Below are 18,639 nucleotides of genomic sequence, written 5' to 3'. Positions count from 1 at the left end.
GTGGCAGGCTATAAACGAGTTAGTTCCCCTGCAGTTCCCACAACAAAGCTACAATGAGAATCTGGATGACTTTCTACAGCACTGGAAAAATCCCTTGTTCCTAGCATCTCTTGGGCATACTAGAATATTTCAAGCTAGTTTCATTTTGTCCTCAGCCAGCACCCTGGAATGAGAACCACAGAGCCACTTCATTTGAGCAAATATTTGGCCTTGATTACTATGGCAGGCTGAGCCCAAAAACAAACAGCAAACATGAGGTAAGCTGAGAGGCACCATTAGTGGGGCAAAAGCTCACACAGTAACCCCTGGAAAAGCAGCAAGCTGAAAGTAGGAGGGCTCTCATGTTTTTGTAGGGAGGAAAAAAATAAAGGGAGCCTAAATTCCTGCTATAGGAAGACGCCTGGGGAGAAGAGGAGGGAAGCGAACACCCAGTTAGATGCCTTTTGTTTAGAGACCCATTAAAGGTGACTGATGGGTGACTGATTAAAATAATGATAAAAAAAAAGTGAATGAACTAAACACTATCACCTTTATGTATCCTCTGATCTTAGTCCTGTTTTTCAAATACTGTAGTCACCCTGCTACTGAATTCTTGGTCCTGTGAAAACATGGCCCAGCTGAGACCAAGGGAAAGAAAAGAGATGCGAAGGTGGCGTAAAGCTCTCCGCAGCCCTACCTTATCAGGATGAATTAAACAGAGTTTAGATGGATTTCTCAATCTCTTTAAATTATTTTTACTTTATCAACATCTGACCTGAGCCTGGCAAGTATGTTTGCTACCCGAGCATCACAAGGTACAGCTGCAGGGTGACAGAGAGGCTGGGGAGGGATGTTATTCTCCTTTCAGCTTGTCCTCTGCTGAGTAAGAAGAATGCCCCCAAGCCCTTCTAAACTAAGGAATTTGAAGAATTTCTTACCCCCTCTGAGAAAGGGAGAAGGAAAAGGAGGTATTTGAGATGTTAATAAAGGACCCTTAGCAATTGTTGAACCAGGGAGCTGTGAGGCCAGGGCAGACAAGCCTAAGATTACATGCATCATACTGGCTGAATTATCACTGAAGGAGCTAAGATGTAAAAGATTGTGTGAAAACGTTTGTTTTCTGCATCAAAGAGTTGCTGTGCTTATTTAAGGCAGGTAACAGGATGCGTTTTGCTGGCATTTTGGACAAGCCTGTGTAGGCCCAAGGCAGAAAACCTGGACTCCAAATCTTGAGTTTTGGGCAAAGATACCTTTGCTGGATGGCTTGTATTCCTGATGGCCCTTTTGTCTAATGGTGTTGGATGCCAGCTTTCTCCAAATTTAAAACTGAATAGAAGATACTAAGCAGCAAGAGAACAGGGCTAGAGAAAACAAGGTTAGGAAGGGGATATACTGAACTAAAAAATGCCTGTTGCTTAGCATTGTTCTTGCTTTTAGATGGTAGAGATGATTATATTAGAATTCTTTAGAGGTAAAGAGCTGTGGGCCATCATTCTGAGTATGTCAGACCAGGAATGTGGTGTCTCTAACCATGCACAATAGAGTTGCAATCCCATCACAGGGTTTGAAGGAACTCACAAGCTCCAAGAAGAGTTTTCCTCTGCCTAAGACAGAAGTTTTCATTTAGGTATGTTTCTGAGGATACTTCTATGACTTCAGTAAAAGCACAGCTGTTTGATAACCTGCTTCCCCAATAAAGGTCCCTTCTACAGATGGTGTCACTCCCCTTTTATTGAAAGGAGGGACTCTGGCACAAGATAAATATACTTACTGCACTACATAACCAATGGGTGGAGATTTATGCCTCTGAATGCTATCCCAGCCGAGCAAAGATGTTGTAAATGCTTGGTTTTCCAGCTGCAGATCTTGTCACTGATGTGTTAAGAAAGTAAAAACATGCTCCTCTTTTACTAAAGCTAAAGCAAGAACCACAATGAGGGAGCAGGAGTTCAGCAGGTTGTTCACGTGGGACTGCGTGGGTGGAGGGTTGGGGAGAGGTGAAAAGTGGAATAACCGTTTTAAATGCTAGAGTATGCTCCTTCACAGTCCTGGGGTGCAGGTAGAGTTCCCTCTTAAATTTTCTCCATCAGCAAAGACAATTTGAAAGACACCTGTCACAGTGCCTCAGTTTATTCCCTTCAGTTGTGCTCATGCATCTCTCTGTGGGCCTATAAACTAGATCAGTGAAATGATCTTTTTTCTTAACCTTCTTTTTTAACTCTGCTTCAGTGATCCAGTTTACCATATGGCTTTTGAAACACCTGCATCAGCACCACCGGAGCAGTGGTAAGCTATGACACAGCACTAGGAATGAATGGCTAGTGGGAGAAGAGACATCTCAAACCAGCTTCGCTGATGAAGAGGGCATCACACCCAGACATATGAAAATGAACCAATTAAGCTGTACCTTTTCCACAGCCATGCCAGAAGTTGGGCTGTCACACTAAGGGTAATATCATTCTGTTAGAAAAGGGCTACTCTCCTCCTCACATCTGCTACTGGCTGCTTCTGAGACAGGTTACCAAGTCACGTTTCCCTTACTGTGGTCCAGCGCAGCTCTTTTACGTCAGCTGCTCCTGGTAGAATTTGGATGAACAGAGCTAGAACTTGGGCTTAAAAGGTTAGTCACTGAATTTGTAAGTTCTGACCCCCCAGTGGAAACATCAGTTGCTTTCACTTCTTCCACATCTTAAGTTCATGGTTTCCCACCTCCTGCACTCTCATAGTTTGGATTTGGCATTTGTTATGGGAGCAGAATGATAAAGAATTGATACAAGGGGAAAAGGAAGTTATGTGCTAACAGTTGGTGCCTAAATTGCAGACAAATTTCAGGTTGTTCAGAGGACATAGGCGTGAAGTCCACAGACATGTGTGGCTTTCTTCTACAGACCCACCTCCAAAGAGCCATTTCCTTCTGTTACAGTACATGAAAACCCATCAAGTTCTCATCTGCATTTATAGCTGCTGCTTCGTATGGGTGTATGTATTAAAGCTGCTGCAGAGCAGCTTTTTTTGAGAAATTCTAATTATGAATCTGCTCTGAAACTACTGATGTTTCAGGCTTTTGCAAAAGCAGAGCTCAGGCTTCTTAGCAATACCAGATTGTGACATTCTCCAGATCTGTACATGTGCGGTTCCTGCCTAAAGCCACTGCGGTTAGCATTTAGCAATGTGACTTCTCCGATGAAGTAAACACCTTTTGTTTCTGTCACTCTTCTTGTTTCACTCTCTCAAGCTTGTCAGTAAGAAACTAGTTTTGGAAGAGCTTTCTTCTGCTTCACAATGCATTGGAAGTTAACTCACCAAAATGAATTTAGATGCTGTACCTGTTTGTCAGATATAGAAATCAAATGTGCCTCCATTTATTGTTTGATCACAGAAGTGCAGGCTTCTCCCAGGGATTGCTGTTTGCCAACAAACTTAAGCCCAATTGTCTTGGATTAGACCAGTGTAGGGGAAAAACACGGTAGTTCAGCAAAGTGGGCATTTGTTCGGTCTGCAGTTAAGGCTGGCAAATTGAAGAGGCATCTCTGGATGCTCTCTGCTTAGTATATTTTTTTCCCTCTAGAAACAGTACAGTACCATTAATTTACTCCCACCAAACTCGTAAATCTGTCTGCTGCTGAGAAGTTGTTTTTCAGAATTCAATGACCATTACAGGTTTGTTCTTCCAAAGGATGCTGGCTTGCAAACGTTGATGGAAAATGTGAGTGAAGTTGATCAGAAGGATCCAAATAAACATCCTGTAAATTTGTAGAAAGTAACAGATGTATAAAATTAATATGATAGCTTTTTTAGTCATACTTGTTTCTCTCTGAGGTGTGTCCCCTTTCCTGGGTAACTTCCTGCCACCAGATCAGCACAAAAACCTGTTTCACTTATTTTCAAAATAATCAAGCTACGGAAAACAGACATTTCAAATCTGACTTGCCTCAACTACCACACATCTACAAATGTGACCATGAGGGAAATACACAGAGTTTTCAAAAGAGGTGGGATACACTTTTTGTTAAGGGAAAGAATGGTGTAAACCTACAGCAATCTTGTTCTGAACTCAGTTTTGATGCTTTACTGCTGAAGTTGTCAAGAAAGTTTTGATATTGATTAAACAGGAGCGGGGCCAAGTTCTCAAATTAAAAAGAAAAAAAACCCTAAACCTTAAGAAGACAGTCCAGCCTGACCTTAGACTTAAAACTTAGCATCAGCAAGAGCAGTGTAAATATGAAAGTATGAGAGTCAGAAAAGAATAAAAAATGTAAAATGCCCAGTATCATATGGTCTTCAAAATCAACTTTGTGGCACCCTTTTTATGTCTGCATCTCATGCTTGTAGTCAGTATCTTTTATTTCCCACATTACTACTGCTGTCAGTTCGTTCTGCCTTTTGTATTTGCTTTCCCAGCTAAGATCTGTTATTTTTCTCCTTTAAAAGATTTATTTAGACCTGATACCAACTGCTTTCCCTCACTTTCCTTTCCTTTCTCAGCCGCTTGGCTGAGGAGGCAGCCTCTCCTACTCTTAAAAAGCTTTTGATATATGTAGTTACCTCAACTACTTTCATTCTGCTTCATTTTTGTGGGAGAACTTAAAACCCTGTTGTTTAACAAGTACATATCCTTTCCATATGTTGGTCACATTTTTTCATGGATCAAAATGAAGCACTGGATACAGCAGATCGTTTCACCATCCAAGATATCTGGTTATGCAGGTACCTTCGGTTGTCACAATTCCAGCTTCCTTTCATCTTCTGCCTCGGTGTACTAGCGAAGACCTGACCTCTATTTTCCTACCTTCTCACTGCCAAATTAAAGTCTCATTTCTATTTTGTACCTGCATTTACATTTCTCACCTCTGCCTTTAACAATGACACCTCTGTATCCCTGATACTCAGATGTACAAACCTTTTGGTAATTTCTCCTACTGCCTTTTGTGTCTTGAGATACAAAGGTCTAGCATTGTTTCCAGACTGATGCAGTGAATCTTTCTAAGCCTAAAGTGTTACGCTTGGACAAGAGATGCTTACTTGAGACACTTCTTCAGTAACTTCTCTCCTTATTCAAGCATCTTTCACTTAATTTGCCTCTTCCACTTGTAACTTTGAGATTGTCATCAGTAAACTTCACCTTGCATTTCCCATCACTGGCACTTACATCTGCAAATCTGCCTTCCTTGGAGAAAGTAGGAAGCCCCGAAGGGAGGGAGCCTTGTATTTCTGCATGCTTGTAAAATGTGCAATAAACCGCATCTGCATAGCTGGATCTGACATATGGCCTTATACATGCTGTACTCTTTTCAGAACTTTTGTCTTGCATCTTGGCTGCTGCCTCCTCCTTTTACTCATCCTGAAGCTCAGCCTTGAAGAATGCTGTAGTAAATGCAAAGAGGCAGAATTACATCATCTCTATCTTTTCACACCTCTACTGTTTTGGCATGCCTATTTTAATCCATTTTGTGCCTTTTTTAGCATATGGACTGGCTACTCAAACACCTCAGCAGCACCAGGGGTGGCTTACGCTCATGCATCCGCCTGCCTCAGTTCTGTCCCTTTATCAGATGAAACAAAATTCTGCCTTGCATCTTCCGCACTATAAGACAAGGGGGTCGGGTGGAGACTTCTCGATTGGGTGGGGATCCCCCCCCATTTCCGAGGACTTCCCCTCCGGGGGGACGGGGCCGCAAGCCCATCGCCCTGCTCCCGGAGGATGTCCCTGAGCTCCCTCCTCCCAGCCCGGCGCTGGCACGCTATGGCCGGTGTCTGAGGCCGCCAAACCCCAGGCCCTGCCAGGTGCCATCCAGGCCGCCGCTGCCCGCCCGGCGCGGGGCATTGTGGGGCGGGGCTGGCCTGGCACGGCCTGGCGCGGGGGGTTGTGGGAGCGGCTTTGGCACGGCTCCGACCGGGGGGTATGAAGGAAGCGGGGGGAGTTCGGCCCGGCCCCACGGCCAACGCGGGGAGGCCGGGATGGGACACACCGCCCGCCCCTCTCGAGCCCTTCGGCGGCCACTGCCGCCGCCGTCCTGCCCTGCGCCCCGCCCGAGCGGCCGCGGGGCCGGGCCGCCCTGCCGATGGGGCTGGGCTCCGCGCGCGCCCAGGCGTTGCTAACGGCTCTCCGCTTCCTCAACGGCTCAGCCTCCGCCCTGCCGCCGGCTCCTCATTGGCGGCGGCGGCCGTCAGTTCTCCCCATCCGGCGCCCGCCATTAGCTGGCTGTGCCCGCGAGGGGGGGAGGGGGCGGGCTCGGCGGCGTTGCTGGGCCGCGGAGGCTCCTCCCGGCCGGGCGCCTGGCAGTGCCGGTGAGCGAGAGGCGGTCGCGGTGCCTGCGGGAGGAGCCGGCAGCTTGAGGACGCCACTCTCTCGCCCCGAGGAGCGCAGCCGCCGCGGCGTTTCCCTCCCTCCGCCGTAGCCGGGCTCAGGTGAAGCCGGTCGGGTGGGCGCGGGTGGTCCCGGTTTGTGTCCCCCCCTCCCCTCCCCTGTCTCCGGCGCTTGTACCCCTCGGCGGATTTCGCGCCTCTTTGTCCGGCCGGGCGGGAGAGTGTCGCTCTCCCGCTGCTCTTCTCCGCCTTGCCCCGTGAGGCAGCCCGGCTTGGACGCCGACCTGCTGTGCCCGGGGTGCTCACCATCTCCCCAGCACCACCATCCCGCTCTCCTCCGGGGGCGTGTGTGTGCCGCCGCGCCGTAGGGTTGCATTATACCCAGGGAGTTGCCTCTCTCCTCCCTCCACGCCCTGCTAACTGGCCTTCCCGGAGGTGGGGTGGCGATATTCGCGCTCTTTTTCACCCGACCGTCCTCTCTCCCCGCTTCCTCCGGTGCGTCTCCCCTCTTTCCCCCCGCTCCCCTCCCTCGCCTTCGAGTGTCCGGCCTTTGGAAGTAACGGGCAGGGGAGAATGGGACCGTTCGGCAGCTGTCAGGGCTGTAGCCTGAGTCACGGGCTGACAATCCTCCTTGCAGACATTGCGCTGGGCTTGGCTTCCGCCCTCAGATCTCGACTTCCTCGTTCGAGTTTGGTTTGTGCAGTGAAGCCAGGAGAGAGGGAGGAGGGAGTGACAGGGCAAGATGAAGCTTGCAGGGAAAAAAACTCTTGCAGATAGCTCATGCTTTCAGGCATCACCTCCAAGCGAGTAAGAAAAGTTCTCTGGCTTTTAGTGATATCGTTACCAGCCTGGCTCCAGTAGGTGTGGAAAGTAGCAAGTTTCGTAGCCCCCGAGGGTGGTGTGTACCCAGTGGGTTTAATAAGGATTGCTCCTAATTTGCCTAAACACAGGGTGAAATGAGTTTTAAAGCAATAGCATGCTTCTGGTAGTAAAGTGGATTTTTTTCAGTAGTAAACTGCATTGGTTGGGAAGCTCTTCATGTAGTGGCTGTTAAATTCCCTTTTTTTTTTTTTTCCTCCTTGTGGTTTCTTCTTTTTTTTTTTTTTTCTCTTGAAACACAGTTTGTGCTCTTCATCTTTCTTCTTCCGTAGGTTTTTCTTCTGTATCCTATGTCATGATGTCCTGAGCTGCACTCCATCAGAGTGGACTAAGAACCTAAGTGTTTTTTTAAGTGAGGAAGTCTGTCCTAAGCAGGGTAATCTCTCGAGTACTGCGTAAGAAATTTGTGCTTCAAACTTGACGAGATATTGTAGTAGATGGACTTTGTCCTGCAGACTGTGATTTCTGCGCCTCTGCCCTATGCTATAAAGAAATATAAGTTAATTTGCATGGAGGCTGTTGAACCATGGCTTGAAAGACTAAATTACATGTCCTTAACATATACATCTGCTGTCCTCACGCCTAGATACAGTGAAGTTTTAACTCCAAAGTAACAGCGTTCTAATCAGTTACTGCTTGTGTAAAGATGCTTTTGAAATTAGTCACTAGGTAACAATGTGACGAAGTTCACTTATCCGTGGCATTCCAGTAAAAATGGCAAATCAGGGTGCAGATATGTATTGACTCAGAGATTCACTGTCTGCAACTGTAGCGCTCTCTCCCAAAGTTTAAATGAGATAAGCAAATATTTTTGTTAACTAGAAAGTTGTAATGAGGGAGAAGCAATTGATAAATGTAAGTGGAACTGCCTTTAGCACAAAAGAGTTTTGAAGTTGTTAATCACAATTGTCAAAACTGTATAAACACAAGATTGTGCTGCTAATCTGACCTTGTGAAAATAACTAGAGTGAAATCATGCAACAGTTCTGTGAAGCTCCATGTCAGGTGGAACTGTTCAAATTGACTCGTTCTCCTTCTTGGTAGCTTTATTTGTTGCAACTATTCATATGGTGTGCAATGGCTTTCTGGAGGTGGACAGGCAAAACTTTCAGTAACTCTTAAGTAGTTAGAAATGTGGATCTGAACTTCTCATATTTACTGGCCTGGAACCTCAAAGTGAGTATGACCAGCACCAAGCTGATGAGTTATGTGGTTCTTTTTGTAATATGGTGTCATCTATTGGGTACTTGACGTGTATAGCCAAAATCTGATTTTGGAAGTTCTCTGGAGAAGAGACTTCAGCCTCTGCTGGGTGGCATGTAGCTGTTTCTGTATAAACAGGAAGACTAAATAGTCAGGTCCTTTCTGCCCCAGAAGAATGGGTGTAGAAACTGAAGGCCTTTTATTGGACTTTGTTTGCATAGATTGTTAGGATATTCCTACTATGGCTCTGGGATTATTTTTTTTTTCTTTCAAGTTATTCTTGTAAGAAAAAAAACTGCCAGGGTGATATTTTCATCTGAAGATAAAAAGAAAGAATAAGCTGCTTTTTTGTTATTTCCTCTAGGTGGATTTTGATATGATTCAGAATGTTTTAAGAAGACAAATAGGCTGAGAGAGCTACACCGTAATCTTTTAAGTGAATCAATAATGAATGAGTAATAATAATAATAATTTAAAAAAAAAGAATAAAATTACTTGTCCAGTAAAGTTGTAGGAAAGAGATTTGAAGCATTTCTCACTTAGGAGGCTGAAATAATCTGTGTTGTCCAGCACATTATTTTGGTATTATGAAAAATGTTGGAGAGTGTTCAAACTGTGTAGCGGGTGGTAGCTCTAATGCTCACGCTTGAGTTGAAAACTGTCTGGTGGAGTCAGATGCCACAGGTGCTTAAATCTCTTTGCAACACTACTTGGCACTGCAGATATTTCTACTACAAATGCTGAGACTTAAATTTACCACTGCAACAAACTATATTGAAAACTCGAACCATTATTATCTTGGCAGATCTTTAAAAATGATGTACTAAATGTTTATAATAACTAATAATTCACAGGTTAGTCCTCTCTCAGACTATTCACGTGCAGGTACAAGGGAGCACACGTATATTGGTATGGCTACTAAATACATGAAAATATACCTCAATTGTAGTGGGAGATTAGAGTGGTCTGTCTGCACCCAAAAATTCAGGTTTTGTTCTGTTAATCTCCAGAATACTGAACAGGTGGGACATGATGCATGTTATAGGTATTGTGATTTCTGAGCTGATTCTGCTGAATCTTCTGCTTCCACCCCCATCCCTAGAACCGTGTCTTGCCCAGGTTTATGTCACTTATGAACTGGTGTGACTGTAATAGGGTAAGATTATAAGTGGACCCACTGGAGTTGCAGGAACCCATCTGGTTAATGCAAGGTTTACTGAAAGGGGAAGTCAAAGTTAAGGTTGTCTTTTTTCCCGCCCCTGTATACTACATCTGTTTTCTTGTGTGGTAACTTCAGGTTATTGGGTAATGTGTCGAAGTTAACTGATGACTAAAGCGTATTTTAGAGGCCATGAGTTAGTATGCGCATCCACTAAAAGGTGTCCAAAACTTTAATCCTGAGTGTGTGATTTAATACAGTTTTGTTTGACTCAATAATGCACTCAGTGCCCTCTAACATCCATTTTTTATCTTTGATTTCTCGTATAAATATCTTATTAGTCTTTGTTTTCTTAGTTTATAATTGAGGCACAGCTGTTTGCATGTTAAGTAGAGAAATTGTGTGTCTGACGTTAAGCCTTCTGTGGGTTGGAACAAAACTATAATAGCATAGGATTGCCTACAGCGGCATTGTTTTTGCTGGCAATTGCTCTAGCTTAATGGTGGCTTGGTGACCTTGTACCTTAAATTTCTTTTCAGTTTAAGCACACCATGGTTCTAATTGAGTTTCCTAGTGTAGAAAGAGATGGAAACTAGCAACCTGATTTAAATAGAGTATGATGAGACAAAAATACAAATGCAAGTTCTGCCCTGGAAGCTAATGCAAATGGGTGTTGTCCAACTAAATGAAATGCATCAATTTACAAGTTCATCTTAATTATCTTTTATCCGCTTCACTTTTTTCTTTAGCGGCTGTGAGAACTTGTTCTGAGTGCTTGAAGTAATAATCTCAACGCTGATTTGTCTCGCAATCCTAGGCTACTTTAATGATTTAACATCTTCTGACCTCACTCCAACCCAATCATGTTCAGCGTAGTGGACTAGTCCCTGTTTTCAGCTAATGGCCCTTTGGCCTGTTACTGTACAGGACAATATGTTGCCTTTCTGAGCATCCTAAAAATCTAAAGAAATAGTAGTGTCTACAGTTTCCCAGCGACGGAACTGGGATTGATGTCGTTGTATGATACTTCAGGAGCTAGTAGCGCTAAGTCATGTCCTTTTTAAACATGGCAAAATGAAAACTGTAAAATTGATCTAGCATACTTGTCTGCTGCAAATTATTTCCTATAGAAGTATTACAAATGTATTGCTGTTGAATGCAGAGAGGTATAATGAAATATAACTCTGCATACTGTGGTTTGACTCCATGACCTCTTAATGAAATTTATGCCTCTAGAGTTTTGTACATAGGGTTTGGATTCTGCTTGTCTTCATGACTAGAAATTTAAATTTCTTCTAATGTGTATATGCTGACTCTACTGAGAGTAGTAAATAAAACCACATGGATGAGTGATTTCAGTAAACTCAAGCTAATAATTGATACGTGTTGAGGGAAACTTAACTTGGAAATCTATATCATAAAGTCTCCTTAACTGATGAATACTTCTATTCATCAAGAACTACCATTTTAATGAGTCTCGGCAGGAAATCCATTGTGATATATGTCTCAATACATAACTGGAGTTCTGATTTGAATGAAAGCGAAGTAGGCATTCAAACTTGCAAGAAAAGTGGTTTAGAGAAATTTTACAGCTCAACTTTGACAGTCCTGTGCCGTCAGATTTTTTTATTTTTTTTCTGTTGGGCAGCTTCCTGTTTAAAATCTAAGATTTCAAGCACGCTCTTGTAATAGTGTACTTCCCTTTTTATTGTTTGTAGTAATGAGAGTACATTAATCTGTGTTTTTCTGTTTAAGGTCAAGACTTCACCAGTTCACTTGAATTTAGGCTCTTTTAATCAACCTTGGAGGTACAGTAGCTTTGACTTTGGTTAAAAAGTCGGTTGTGGCCAGCACTCAATCCAGCTAGTTTTGCTAGTGTACTTAGAGTGGATGTAGATATCCAAGAAAAAAAAAAACAACACTGAATTGAACCTACAGCAAAATTTCAATAAAAATATTTAATTTCAGTTGCTTCTGTCTTTTTCTCCAAATGTGACTTAAAACAACTCTTGTATCAGTTTGTAGGTAAATTTTTCGTCAGTAAGCTCTTTTTGTAAGGGACTGTTACAGAGTAGGTCTGCTTGCCATTTAGCGGAAGAGATTCTAGTCTTGCTCTGCTCCGAATTGATAAAGTTAATTTGTATTCACACTTTTCTCAGAATAATTTATTTTCATTGATACTGTTTCTTTAATCAATAGTCTATGTTAGGGTTTAGGCATATTCAAACAAATACAAGATGCGTAAATGTAAGAAAGTTGGCAACAAACACAGAATGTAAATCTGAAGTCAAACCAATGAACTGGATGAGAAAGTTCCTGGCTAAGCACTTGGAACTAGTTGATGAGGTAAATTGACTGATGACAGGGTTTTTTTTTTTATGTAGATGAAAAACAACACTCTGGCTTCTGTTTTGGCTGTGTCATTCATAGTTTAAAATGTAGAGGAAGGTATTGACATTTTTCTTTGGTTGTTTTTCTTCTGTTTTTTGAGGGAGTGGGTGGCTGTGTTTTTCACTGTGTCCAATTAGTGGAATAGATAAGAAGGGGTGGATTTCAGATGAAGATGTCCAGAAACAGGGAATTTAATTCATAAATTGCTTACTGAAGATAACTGTCTAAAAACCAATTTTAGTTACTTTTTGCTTGTAAATGTGTCTGAAGTAGTCCAAGAAAAACTTATTTTTATATTAATGGAATTTTATTTTTTTAGCAGAGTACCACTTAATATATTCTGTTCTTCATAGATGTTGTTCATAGGTCTTTATTACTGTTGTTCAGAGGTAGAGATGGTTTCCCTCTCTTTGACATCAAGTAAAATGTATTCATACTTTACAGAATTGCTTAAATAAATGGATATGAGAGTATGGATGCAGGTATATGGTAGACAACAATTATTAAGTAATTGGATACTTGAAACTGTCATGTTTCAAATGGATGTGTCTGCTTACATACAAAAGGAATTTTCTTTTGTAGAGGAGCATAAGTACAAAACAAGATTTCTCCACAGGCACAAAAGCTCTTTAAAATGTGACTTAGGATTTGTGACTTAAACCAGTTCACTTAGCTTTTATCGTCTGGGTTATATTGCAGTGTGAATGTTTATAGCAGATACTAAAGTCTTTGACCTTTCATTACGCAGTAAATTATTCTGAATTGTTTTAATAGCCCTTCCCAAGTCAAAGTTTTGTGTAGATGAACTTGAGCTTGCAGTTCAATGCAATTTATGATGAGAAATATAAAATGAGAACACACAAATGTGATGAGGAAGATGTATTAGTCAGAATTTTTCTTTAAAAAGGGGATTGCCAATTTATTAGACAAACTGGTGTAACTTCTAAGTATCTACATATTGTCTGCATAGTACTGCATATATGTGTGCATAGTCAGTTTATCTTCTTTCTCTACATAATGGGAGTTAATCTTTTTGCATGGCAAATTTTGTTTTTCCTAATGGGCAGAACTAGTAGATTTTAGTTCTTTAATGCCTTAAAAACTTGAAAACTTGATGTTGATTTAACTAATAAATATAACCACACTGTATTTTACCAATTCTATCAGGAAAAAGTACAGCTGCAGTAATGGTTCAGCTCTTGCTTGTGTAGATAAGGAGAAGAATATCATAGAATGGTTTGAGTTGGAAGGGACCTTAAAGACCATCTAGTTCCAACTCCCTGCCATGGGCAGGGACACCTCCCACTAGACCAGGTTGCTCAAAGCCCCATCCAGCCTGGACTTGAACACCTCCAGGGATGGGGCGTCTCACTGCCACAGCACTGCAAGTGTATATGGTTGTGGAGAATGTTGTTAATTATGGTGGAAACACATGAAACAGCTACTCTATGGTCAGTGTTTCCTCATGTTATTTTTTTATCCTGTTATACCAGGAAAAAAAACTTTATAGGGAACTTCCAGATCTTATTCCCCACCTCTTATTGGGACCATGGAATGTCATAACATATGAGTCTCCTGTCAGAAGGGGATAATTTTATTCTTTTTCCAAAAAAGTATTTTCCTATAATGCCAGAATAGAGAAAAACTTATATGCCATATAGCTATGATTGTAAGAGTTCGGACTAGGTTCCTACTTCAAGTGTCCTTGCTTCTACTCATTTCACATTGCAAGATGAGTCATTTCTTCTCCTTTAATACAAAAATCAGTGTTTCATGAGATCTAGACAGAAGGGCAGGGTTGGGGGAATTCTAAAATAAGAGATACCTAATGCTGTTCCTTTGTAGTGATTGATATAATTAGCATTTAGGGAAGAAAGCATGGGTCAGGAAAGGAACAAGGTAACCAGAAAACAAGCGTGAGGCTGAGGTGTACAGACCAGGCAAGTGTTCCTTGTGCGCTCTGCTGCACCAGAGGCTTTCTCCAGAACATTGGTTATAATAGATAGCTAAGTAAGGAGCCACAAAGCTGTGCAAGACCTTGAATGCAATAGGGAAATGTCGCAATTGGAATGTTTCAAAGTTTTTTCAGACCATCTTGAACTTGATACTTAACGCTCTGTGAGGTTGTTTTCAACCTCCTTATACATCCTGGAGCTTAAGACTATGTAGCTTTTCCTTCGGTGTAGGAATTGCTGCTGTTCTCATGTCCAGAGTCATTCACTTCCTGCCCCCCACCTCCAAGATCACCTTCATAAACAGAGGTAGGTCCTCTTAATGAATCCCTGTGTATAGCTAGAATAGTTGAGAATCAAATGGGCCTTGTAAAGGTGGTAGACTTCTCTGCCAGGGTTTTTGCCTGCCATGTGTATAGCTGCTGTTAATGGTGGAGCAGAACTATTTGAAATAAGAATGAAAATATGAGATATAGCAGAAGGCAGTTTGTACACAGTCATAGTTTGGCACAGTAGGTTGAGCTGTAGGTGTCTAGAGAAATGTGGTTCCCTGCTGCAATGTAAAAATAACCTTCTTTAAAATGGCTTGCCAGACGTATTTGCACTCTTTCTTGGTTCTTTCCAATATGAGCTGGAAGAAAACTAGTATTATTGATGCTGAAATCAAAGCAAGTTCTCAGTTAATGTAAGCAAGAATAATTGCTTCTGTAAGATGACTTTGTTAGCTGAATACTAAACTAAAGTACATGCTAAATATTTGTCTCTAAAAGGCTGAACCAGAACCATATTTTTATTCTCTGTGTATAATTGTTTTATTCCTTGTTCCCTCTTGCAATGAAATGAAACGTGGAGTTGACAAAGATGATAGGGAGTGCTAATTGATATAGAACTGCCTGTTGGAAGAGCTGTCTTACACTTCAGTGCCCCAGAGAGTTCTTGGCAGATATCTTTTTAGCCTTAAATCAGAATATTGGGGAAGGCATGAAAAGTGACCCTGAGATAACAAGGACAGGCTGAAACTTTCCAAGCTCTTCCTCCCTCTCTCATGCAATGTCCCTAGGGAATTCTGCATGCCTGATCAGAACTTTTGCAGTCCATTATGCCTCCTGAAAACAAGTCTTCCAGCAAAACAGCTTGAACAGCAGGGATGGGCTGCAGTTTTCTGAACTACAGCTGTCTCCTTAAGTGGGATTACTTTGCTGAGTGGTCACGAAGAATGTGTTCTCCCCCTGGAATGTTTTCCTTGTGGGCACACTGTCTCTGGAAGAGGAATTCTCTCCTCTGCTGAGAAGGCATGTACTGTACGAGCACTAATGAGAAACAACAGTTGCAGAAAGTGTATTATGCAGGATTGTAAACTTTGAATATTTATTCAAAGTGAATGGGGTTGGGTGGCAGCCAGCCTAGCTTTGTCATGCTAAAGACTGGACTCGAAATCAACAGAAAGCTACCCTCCCCCTCCCTAAACCAGTGTTTGGGGTGTTTAAACAATGTGCACAGGCTTCATAGAACTGATTAACTTTATTGGTGCCATGTACATGGTAACGTGTCTTTGTGTCTCACTGAACTGAAAAGGTGCAATTAAAATAGGGGTAAGCATACCCTCCCTAGCATTAACTTAGGGAAGCTATGCCTGGCCATATTTGCCCATAACCGACAGTGGTTAATTTCTTTATGGTATGCAGTGTGGTTGCCCAAGATTGTTTCTGTGCTTGTATAGCCCGTGGTGAAGCCTGCGCCATCCCGTTTTCACTATTGGTAACCAAAACTAGCCTCTTCAGATGGGCATTCATTTATATTACATCTACATGTACTGTGCTTGTAGCTTCTGTTCTCCCAGTCTTGCTGTTCATTTCAATCCAGTGGAAAGAAAAGGTGACTACTAAATGGCATGTAAGGACAATGTCTTACTTGTATATGGCTTTGTGGCCTTTGCAATTTGCCATGGAAAATCTCAGCTTCACAGAGTAAACCTCTGTCAGCTGTTACAATGGAATATGCAAGCGCTGCTTCACACATACCAGAAAGCGGTGCTTGACAGCTGATGAAGATACCTGGACACACAGAGGCTGAGAAACACTTATTCCATGTTTGTTGTTCTGAGGATACATGCCACGTGCCTTTAGGCCACCTGGAAGATACAGAATTTCCTTTAACTTCTTTCCTCTGTTTTGCATGTAGTCTGGTCAGTAGATCACTTCTGTGTAATACAGGTATCATTTATACATTAGGTAAGTAGATTCCTCCTTGATTCTTGGAGCCCTGTGCATACAGAGAAGGCACTTTAGTGCTCTACCTTGAGTTTAACTTACAGTAATAAACATGGTAGCTGGCAAGTCTGGGCAGCACTACAGTCAAACTGAATATGCAACAATAATTGCCAGCAATCTGCATTCCAGTTGTGAAATAAATCTTTCAACAATGTATTGTGTGCGTCAGACTGTGACTAGAGAGGAAAGCAGTGAACTACAGTAAGCCTAATAGCAATCATTATGCATCCCAAATAAAGCTGAACTAGAAGAAACGAGTTTGCGTGGCAGCGCGACATTCTGAACAAAAAGGGTAAGTGTAGCTGAATGCCTTCAGCTCAGGGGGCTATCAGTGAGGGAGCATTAATTGCAAACTCGTGTACTTGCCTCATGTATTCTCTAGCAGAATAACTGAAAGGCATCATTCTTGAGTTCAGTCTGAAGCATCAGGAACTGGTATGTCACAATATACTGAACTTGAGAAACATGCAGATATAACCAGTCCATCAGTTCAGCTTCCTGCCAGCTTTTTCCCCTTCCCTTCCTCTCCCCCTCCCCCCTACAATTCATTTCTCACCTTCAGTGATTCAGACTTTAGTTTTTATATAGGTGTTACTTACAAATTGGAGCAGTTCTAACAAACTTCACAGTTATCTTTCACATAAACATCCTGGTATGTGGAGCTGTGAAGTGTCAGCCTAGTATGTCCTAAACATGTGAGGTCTGAACAGTTTCTTAGTGAATACAAGGGAATTATAGGGAGGGTTTTTTTGGTGGGTTAGGTTTTGTTTTTTAATGTTGTCAGTTCATGGTCACTGTAGACAGTCTGGCCCCTAAAGGCTACTTACTGTGCTTTCCAGCTGTGCTTGATGCAACTGTTCCTGTTGATTTGATGAACTGTATTCAGCTGGCTGGGGAAAGTGAAATAGTTGAGTTTGCAAAAATAATGCAAGTATTAGCTGTTCAGATTGTATGCTTAACAAGGATTCCTGTCATATGAATGCTACTGACCAAACTTAGTTTGAATCATTAGCTGCTTCTCAAAGTAGATTATTTTTTAAATGCTGTGTATTAACAAAGAGTCAAGTTTCATCACTGAGGACAATTTAGTTGTAACCGAAATGGGACTGTAAGTGATCAGTAGTGCTGTAATTTTCTAGTGTTAAAAGTCTTGTTTTGCCTGTAGAAATGGTGTATATTCATTTTGTTCTGTGAAAGGGCCGTTCGTCTTATATGCCGTTCTCTCACAACCTGCTAAAGGTAAGCCAGTTTGGAAAATGGCATGAGAATTGTGTTCCTGAAATACTTTCAAAATGTGAACTGTATAAACAAAGGGAAATTAACTTATTTTAGTCTAAATGTGTTTGGTATTTATTGTTCATTCTTTTTGTCACCCTGATCTTTAGGGTAGTTCCTCTCGCACTGCTAGTGTAAAGGCCACTAGACAAACCATGTAGGGGGATTATTTCATGTGAAAACACAGAAAGTTTTTATCACAGTGCCTTACTGGTGGATATGAAGCAGAAGAAAACTTCTAGTAATTACCCACGTATGCCCGTTTTCATGCAGGCTCAGTCTTATGGTCAAGTTCTGAAATGGTGATCTGAATCAGCAAGTATATAGTACGTGTATCTGGCTATTTTATGTTCTCTGTAGCCCAATGTTTCACAAACTTGTCATAATTCATTAAAGTAGGGAAATAGTTTGTGCTGAAAGCGGTCTATTCCAATGTAGTATTGGATCTTTGCTGATAATGAGGCTGAAGCCTAAAAAGAACAGTGTAGGGATCCCTATTTTGATGGCGGTTCAGATAACTCAAACTAGAAGTGCTTTCCTTACCTAGCCAGTGCTCTAATACTTGTTAATAAGTGTTATGCTTTAACTGTTGCCATTAATGCTCTTCTGAATATATTAATTCTATTTCTACTTCAACTGTTACCTCGATAGTTTAGCATAGCCCAAGCTCATCTTATTGAGCAGTGGCTCAATCCCAGAAACAATTCTGTGGCTGCTGACAGAGTAAACATTGGGGGGGGAGGGAGGGAGGGGAATAATACAAATAGTTCTGGAAAATTAAATTGCAAACAGATAATGTTCTATGCTTTTAGCAGTTGCAAAACATTGTAATCGAAAGGAAGGGACCTTATAGCAGAGGCAGATTTTAGACCTTTCTAAGCCACACAAGGTGCTTGTTTCCAGATTTTTGGGAAGCACTTGATGCTTTAAGTAGAGAGAGGAGTGTGTGAAGTGTCTCATAATTCAAGCCTTAAGGCTATGAAATTGTAGGAGTCTAAGGCAAATTTCTGTCCATATGATTGTATTGAAATGAGGGTTTTGGGTAATTCTGCCTAGTTCAAAGGGAATGCATGGCATCTTAACTTAAAGCCAGTATTTAATTTGTTCATCTCAAAAGAATCTGCAGGGAAATGCGTATGTAAGGGGTTCTTGAATTTATTGTTTTTAAGGTTGGACTACATATGAATGTTTTGGTCCTGTCCTATTTGTGACTATAGAGATTGCT

At 41.9% G+C, this 18,639-nt stretch overlaps 1 protein-coding gene across 1 annotated transcript in view; it reads left to right on the top strand.

The window, feature by feature from the left end:
* Positions 1-6,228: 6,228 nt before the first annotated feature.
* MYH9 (myosin heavy chain 9) overlaps positions 6,229-18,639 on the top strand; it is a 72,622-nt gene continuing 60,211 nt past the window's right edge. Inside the window, exon 1 of the mRNA XM_054196044.1 lies at positions 6,229-6,387. The gene's annotated coding sequence lies outside the window, so the exon portion shown is untranslated. The remainder of the gene's footprint in view (positions 6,388-18,639) is intronic.

This window comes from Rissa tridactyla, chromosome 1 (genome assembly GCF_028500815.1).
Source record: "Rissa tridactyla isolate bRisTri1 chromosome 1, bRisTri1.patW.cur.20221130, whole genome shotgun sequence".
NCBI lineage: Eukaryota > Metazoa > Chordata > Aves > Charadriiformes > Laridae > Rissa > Rissa tridactyla.
The sequence above is the reverse complement of the archived record's forward strand: the minus strand, read 5'-3'. Positions and strand labels throughout refer to the sequence as shown.